At 40.1% G+C, this 7,540-nt stretch overlaps 1 long non-coding RNA gene across 1 annotated transcript in view; it reads right to left on the bottom strand.

Annotated features, from left to right (window-relative positions):
• Positions 1 to 431: 431 nt before the first annotated feature.
• LOC109302478 overlaps positions 432 to 7,540 on the bottom strand; it is a 19,602-nt gene continuing 12,493 nt past the window's right edge. The window contains exon 3 of the long non-coding RNA XR_002098803.1: positions 432 to 442. This is a non-coding gene — a long non-coding RNA (uncharacterized LOC109302478). The remainder of the gene's footprint in view (positions 443 to 7,540) is intronic.

A 7,540-nucleotide genomic window follows, 5' to 3' on the forward strand; every position in this document is an offset into this window, starting at 1 on the left:
TGGTGAACTCCCTTCGTGAAAGCACAGTGGTGGAAAGAGATCTTGGAGTCATTATCGATTCTAAAATGAACATGGGCTGCCAATGTAAGGACACAGTCAGTAAGGCTAACCGCGCCTTGTCAGGTATCCACAGATGCATCACGAGCAGGTCCAAGGAGGTGATCCTCCTCCTCTATGCTACACTGGTCAGGCCACAGTTGGAGTACTGCGTCCAGTTCTGGGTGCTGTACTTCAGGAGGGATGTAGCCAGCATCGAGAGGGTCCAGAGGAGGGCCACTCGCATGACCAGGGGACAGCAGGGCAGACCCTACTAGGAGAGGCTAAGGGACCTGAACCTGTTCAGCCTTCACAAGAGAAGGCTGAGAGGGGATCTAGTGGTAATCTATAAACTTACCAAGGGGGGACCAAAGGGGAATGGGTGAAACCCTATTCCCCCAAGCACCTCCTGGAGTAACAAGGAATAACTGCCACAAGTTGATTGAGATTAGGTTCAGGCTAGACATCAGGAGGCACTACTTCATAGTCAGGATGGCCAGGATCTGGAACCAACTTCAAAGGGAAGTGGTGCTGACTCCTACCCTAGGGGTTTTTAAAAGGAGGCTTGATAATTACCTAGCTGGGGTCATATGAGTTTAAGCTTACCAGGGGCCACGAGCCCAGTATTCATTCCTGCCTGGGGCAGGGGGTTGGACTTGATGATCTGCTCAGGTTTCTTCTGACCCGCCATATATGAACCTGTGGAGCATTGGTCTCAGAGGGTAGTGATCAATGGCTTGATGTCTAGTTGGTAGCTGGTATCAAGTGGAGTCTCCCGAGGGTTGGTCCTGGGGTCAGTTTTGTTCAAAGTCTTCATCAATAACCTGGAAGGTGGCATAGAGTGCACCCTCAGCAAGTTTTCAGGTGACATCAAGCTTGGGGGAGTAGTAGATGCACTGGAAGGTAGGGCTGGGATTTAGAGTGACCCAGACAAATTGAAAGATTGGGCCAAAAGAAATCTCATGAGGTTTCAACAAGGACAAGTACAATGTCCTGCACTTAGAATGAAATAATCCCATACACCAGTACAGGCTGGGGGCTGACTGGCTGGGCTGCAGCTCTGCATAAAAGGACCTGGGGCTTACAGTAGATAAGCTGAATATAAGCCAACAGCATGCCCTTGTTGCCAAGAAGGCTAATGTCATACTGGGCTGCATTGGTAGGAGTATTGCTGTTAGGTCAAGGGAAGTGATTATTCCCTCTATTCAGCACTGGTGAGGCCACATCTGTAGTACTGTGTTCAGTTTTGGGTCCCTCACTACAGGAAGGATGTGGACAAATTGGAGAGTCAAGCAGAGGGCAATAAAAATAGATCGGGGCTAGGGCATGTGACTTAAGGAGGGGCTGGGGGAACTGGGCTTATTTAGTTTGGAAAACAGAAGACAAAGGGAATTTAATAGCAGCTGTAGACTACCTGAAGGGGGGTTCAAAAGATGATGGAGCTAGACTGTTCTCAGTGGTGGCAGATGACAGAACAAGGAGCAATGGTTTCAAGTTGCAGCAAGGGACGTTTAGGTTAGATATTAGGAAGAATTCTCTCACTAGGAGGGTAGTAAAACACTGGAACAGGTTATCCATAGAGGTGGTGGAATCTCCATCCTTGGAGGTTTTCAAGATTCGGCTAGACAAAGCTTTGGCTGGGATGAACTATTTGGGGATGGTGCTGCTTTGTGCAGGGGGTTGGACTAAAATTACCTCCAGAGGTCCCTTCCAACACTCATTTTCTATGATTCTATCCATGTCCATAGCATATCACAAGAAGTGTAAGTTACTTGGCAAATACACCCCAGAGAGAAGAGTATATGGTGCTCAAACTACAACTGCTGTAATGAACCACAGCAGCATTTCAGAACTAAATTTTCTAAAGAAGGCAGCTGTTATTGTGTGAAGTCATTGTATGAAAACTGAGTTTTTTCCATCAGAAATTAACATTTATGAAAAATTTTCAGCCAGCCCTAATTCTAATGTCAATGACTTTAGTTAAATAACTTATTTGCATTAGCACAAGTATCACCTTTTTTATCCACCTCTTTCCCCTAGGTTACAGGTTAGTGCAATTTTATCATTGAAAATGTAATCTTTAAAGCTCTCTAATCATTCAATAAGTTATCTGGATCCTGCCATGAGAACCAGCTCTTGCTCATAGATGCAAGATAACTCCTGATATGTAAATCAAGTTGAAATATTTAGCCACCTGTTCTGTTTTATTCACAAATGGTTGCGGAGGTGGGCTTGTGTAAATTTCCTTTCAATCATCAGTAAACTGGCTTTCGCTGGTTACCCATTTAATTCTCGTTTACATGGTGTAATCTTTTCGTGTTGCATCTTCTCTCTCACACAAATGACCAGTTCAGTCCTGCTGAGAGTTTTCTTATTGTTAAAAGTTGTCAACAGCAATAGAAATATCTTAAGGGAAAGTGTTACTTTAAATAGCTGCAATGATTAGTGATCAAATAGGTAAAAAAAGTCTATAACAACAATAGCTTTCCTTGCTCAATCTTGGTTGAAAGCAAGCATGAAAATGCAAGAGGAAGACAAAACATAAGAGGAGAGAAGACAAAAGTATTGCAAGCTGAGAATCTATGGATGGAAAAAGGAGAGTGAAAGGGGAACTATTGCTCAGCATACTAAAAATAACATATGGTCCGCATTGAACCAAATGCAGTTTTCCATGCTTAAGGCAAGATTAGTAATGATTTAGTTCAAGCCTACAATATTTGAACATGATTTAATTGACTGTGGATATGATACACGAATGTGCTATGTCTTTTTTTCCTTACCAGTCATAGTGACAAGCCATATGTATTCAAGAACGGCTATGTGAGGAGATGGTTTGTTTATGTAGCTCTAAAACACTACAGTCCAGTCATTATGCATACAGTATAAAAGAAGAAAGAAAAAGAAGTGAAACAAAAGTACTAAATCAGCCAAAGGTGAAAGAGTAGCCTTTGAAAAAGTCTGGTCAGGTCAGCAAGGACAGATGAATATCCAATTCTGCTACTGACAGGCTATGCTCTCAGACAATGAAATATGTCTCTATTAGAAGGAGTCAATTAGCAGAAAAGATCATGCCCTCAATCCTGGGCCACACTCTGGCTCTTTTGTGCAAAGCACCCCACAAATTAATGGATCTTAAATCCAGACAATCTCTCTTCCAGGAAGAATTCTTTGGTATTGTAAGTTTATATAACAACACCTCTGCACAAGCGTCTTATGGTGGCCTCAGAGCTGAGTGGAGAATAGGAAAAGCATTCTGCACATATTCATTTGATATTTCAAAATGAATTCAATTGAATACGTTTTAAATGATATGCTTTTTTCATAAGCAATTTTGAAATTTAGTGGCACAGATACTCACAGAAGAAACTTGAATCATGAAAGCAATAATTGTGTTTGAAAACTGCATAATATCGAAATGTTCATGAAATCAGTAAACAGGAATGATATCTAGGAACATATGAAACCAAGAAAGTATACATTTTAGTGAAACTACTGCTGACTGACACCTAAGAAATTGAGGAATTTATACTGGGGAGAGGTAAATTAATGAAAATTTTTAAAAAATTGGGTATAGTCTCATTTTGAGAATTTTGTGATTTATTCAAAAGCATTAATTGAAGGAGAGATAAAAATGAATTAATGATAATTAAGTATAAAGCACAAAATAAAGTGTCAGCCATATGCTGAAGAGCAAAAAGGTGAAACATAGTTCATGAAGTAAAAAAGGAAATACTTGATTACATTTCATTGGATTAAAATGAATATAAAGAAGAATCCTAAAGTAGAAAACCTAGCGGTAAATATCTACTCTTTAATCTGTATAAAGATTAACTTCTGCATTGTTACACTGAACCAAAATAATACATATTGGGCTTTTAAAAATTTGCTTTCTGAGTTCTAAGCCTTTCAGGTCTCCTCAACCTTTTTTTAACTGCCAGTGCAGGTCAAGAAATGGACTTGTTTTAAAATGAAATAATCTAGTAACCTTAAAATAGGAGGTGGATCATGACTTCATAAATGACCACATCACTTACTGGAAAAAAAAACAATTCCTATGCTATCATTTAATGTATGGCTCTTTTGTTATACATTTTTTTTTCTTGACATGTATTGTGTAAAATTAATGCATTTATACTGGTTCATTACATATTCAGTAGTATGGCTAGTTTTTAAAACCAAACAAAGGGTACCTCTGGTAACAGTTTCAAAGGAACTGTATAAGGGACACACTGTACAACTCTAGTTTTGTACTTAACTGGACAGAGCACCAGCACTGGATGATTTTTTTTTTTGCTTTTAGTGGAGCTTTGACTTGAGCAATCTCTGTTGTGATTGCCTTTATAAAAATGGCTGACAAAGGACATAGATATAAAAAGTGTAGAGTTTTTTTATAATATCTTTTACTGGACATCACAGCTACAGCAGCACTCCATCTCTATTACAATAATGGAGATATATCACATAAAATCCAGGAGAAGGGTGGAGGGAGGGGAAGGGGGTAAGAGAAGGCATGTTGACAGTGCCAAAACACTAGGAATGAATCAGTTTACTATTGGGATACATTATACAGCTATTCTAGACTGTATGTGCTACTTCCTTATATTTAAATAAATATTAACTAGCATTGAACAGGATACCAGAGCTAACCTTCAGCTGAAATATCATACTTTAAATGCCAAAGAATACAATCGTGGCACTGTTATTCCTTTAACTTTTTTTCTTTAACTTCTTTGGAAAAGTGCATCTTGCAAAACTGAAAACATGTTCACTTTCACCTTAGGGCCTTATTACATGTTAATTTTAGACAGCTCCTGAGCTCTTAACTCATTAACTGTCTGCACATTAACACCTGAAAATAGTTTTAAGCACACTTTAGGTGGCTTAAAAGTTATGCCACTTTAACCCAGGTTTCTCTTTGATCCAGGTTACCTTGCTCATGTTCACTTACATGTAGCCACTCCAGGCTACACATTAGTGTAAACTCGCTACCTGTCCCCTCTGCCCCAGATTAGGGCCACTGCCAACTCCCTGCCGTCTCCAGCACCATAGATCCCTACTTACTGCTCCCCTGCCCCTCTCTCCCCCCCCCACTTACTTATGACTGCCGACACTGTCCATCTGGGGGGAGAAGGCAGGGAAGGGTTAACTTGCTTGCCTTCTCTGCCTGCCTGGCCTCCACTGCTGCTGTCTGGGCTGGGTTCAGCCTGGAGAGCAGCAGTAGCCTCGCAGTGGTGGCAGCAGGGGTTGGGCAGGCAGGTTAAACCTTCCCTGCATGTCTTTCTGGGGAGAGACAGCACAGATAGCCACATGTAAGTAGGGGGAAGGGGAAAAGCTTCAGTGGTGAGGAGAAAGCAGGAAAGCCTCAGGGGACAGGGGAAGCCTGGAGTGGGACAGGGGTGTCCCACTTTCAGTCCTCTAGGCAGCTGCTGGCCTGAATGTGTGACTGCTCCAAACTTGAGGTAGCACTAACACCTATCAACATTTGAACAGCTCACAATGAAACATGTAATAAAGCTCTTGGTCTAAGCAAGATTGTCATTCCCAATTCCTAAAATGAGGCTCTTAAGTAAAAAAAAAAACAACCCCCACCAGCCTGATTATTGGCTTAGCCTCTTACATGTTCCCTTCAAGTTTCATTTTGTTCCTCTACATTTGTGGGAGGGGATTCATACAAGGTGATAGATTACTTGCTTATTTACAGGATTGGTTTTGCTTTTCTGAACTCATAGGAGAGCTTCTTAGGGTGGAAACAGAGGTCACCTTTGTGCTACCACAAAAATGTCTATGGTAGCGAAAAGGCAGAGCAAATAGACACCTATACCCTTGATTGTGCTACAAATGCCCAAAATTTGTGGCTGCAACATAGGTGGTATCAATTCAAGCCCCTCAAGCCCCAGGAGTGCCTGCTGAGCTTTCCCCTCTTACAGAGAAGTGCCCCAGAGAATCTCCAGGACATGTCTTGGTAAGAGCAGATCCCCAGCTTTCCCCACTTAGAGGCACCTCAAAGATTCCCTGGGACATTTCTGAAAGCAGAAAACACTGCCATTCCCGCATAGAGACATGCCCCTGAGAATCTCTGAGGCAAGTCTCTAAGCAGGGAACACGCAGCCAGTTATCCCCACAGGATCAGGCCCTTTCCCTAGTGTGGTGTAATGGGCAATTTGCATTTCACCCAATGAAGCAAACCAGCTGTGTCAGAATCTGCCACAGCCAATTGGCTTCATTTGGTGACATCTGTTTATATCCTTGCAGCTGTAGGTTTTGAATATTATGAAAAAATAATAATTTAAAATTTTTAACCATTTTAAACATAGATTAAAGTAGTAGAAATGGCAGAAATAAAACTGCCACTGCCAAGGAAGCATCAGGAGAGTACTGTATGTTAAACAGGTATCAGACATACACTTTTGTCTCTGTTGTAGAGCATAATTGTTTGACTATATGAATTAAAGAAATATGCTAGCATATTTGATAGCAGGCATTATCCTTTTGTTCTTTAAGGTATTGCACAAATATTATTAAATCACTTTCTTTGTTGCTTGTATGAGGTAAGTATGTGCTATTATACTGATTCTCTTTTACCTGTGTAGTAAAAGAGAAGCTAAGGAAACAGAGAAGCTAAGAGACTTAGCTAAACATAAAAATGTGGTATTTCTGTCAAGATCAAACTTAGAACTCAAATTAATAAGGAATGAAAATTAGAAAATGAAAAAAGGGAGAACATTGGCTGTACTGCGAGCATTTTATAGTTGAATCAAGTGGATCCATAGGAAGTATAATACATGTTGAAGTATGATATTTAATTTTTCCAGATATCAAAACTTTGGAATGAATTTCCATTTTCTTTGTTGGTCAATAATGCCAATACTGTGGTCAATAAAGAACAGATACATAACTATAAGTTGTTCCTACACTTCTCCTGAACCTATCAAGCAAGTTAATGTGTAGTACTAGAAATTCTTTCTGTTTAAAACCACTCTGTTTTTAAAAGAATGAAACTAGCTACATCTGGCAATAAGCTTATTTAAGAGCTTTTAGAAAAATATATTTTCTGCAGTTCAGAGATACCACAATAGCCAGACTAGCTTTCTTCCTGCCACCCTGAACTTAGTGCCAGCTTTCCCCCTTTCATGGTGTATCTTGCAATATTTGGTACCTTCCTTAATGTTTTATCACTTGGCATCCTGTGTTTAAATACAAATTTTAGCTTTGATTATGTAAAAATAACCTTCTGTCCTTTATGGTTGCATATAAAAGTTTGAAAGAGAAACATTTAAAATCTCACAGTGTACAAGGCAAGTGAAAAATAATGCCATTTGTTTTTCCTTGGTGAGGGGAGGTGTGGAAATGAAGGAAGAATCTAACTGAGGTTTGAAAGCTTGCTGTTGGCAAAACTGAGTGTAGTGTGATCCAATTGCTTCTTTGTATCCATGAAACAGGTTCGTCCTAGTTCTCATACAGGATCTTCTATGGCTCTTCTTTTCACTTCCATTTTATTTTCCTT

This window comes from Gavialis gangeticus, unplaced genomic scaffold (genome assembly GCF_001723915.1).
Source record: "Gavialis gangeticus isolate Ggan-Ray unplaced genomic scaffold, GavGan_comp1, whole genome shotgun sequence".
Lineage (NCBI taxonomy): Eukaryota > Metazoa > Chordata > Crocodylia > Gavialidae > Gavialis > Gavialis gangeticus.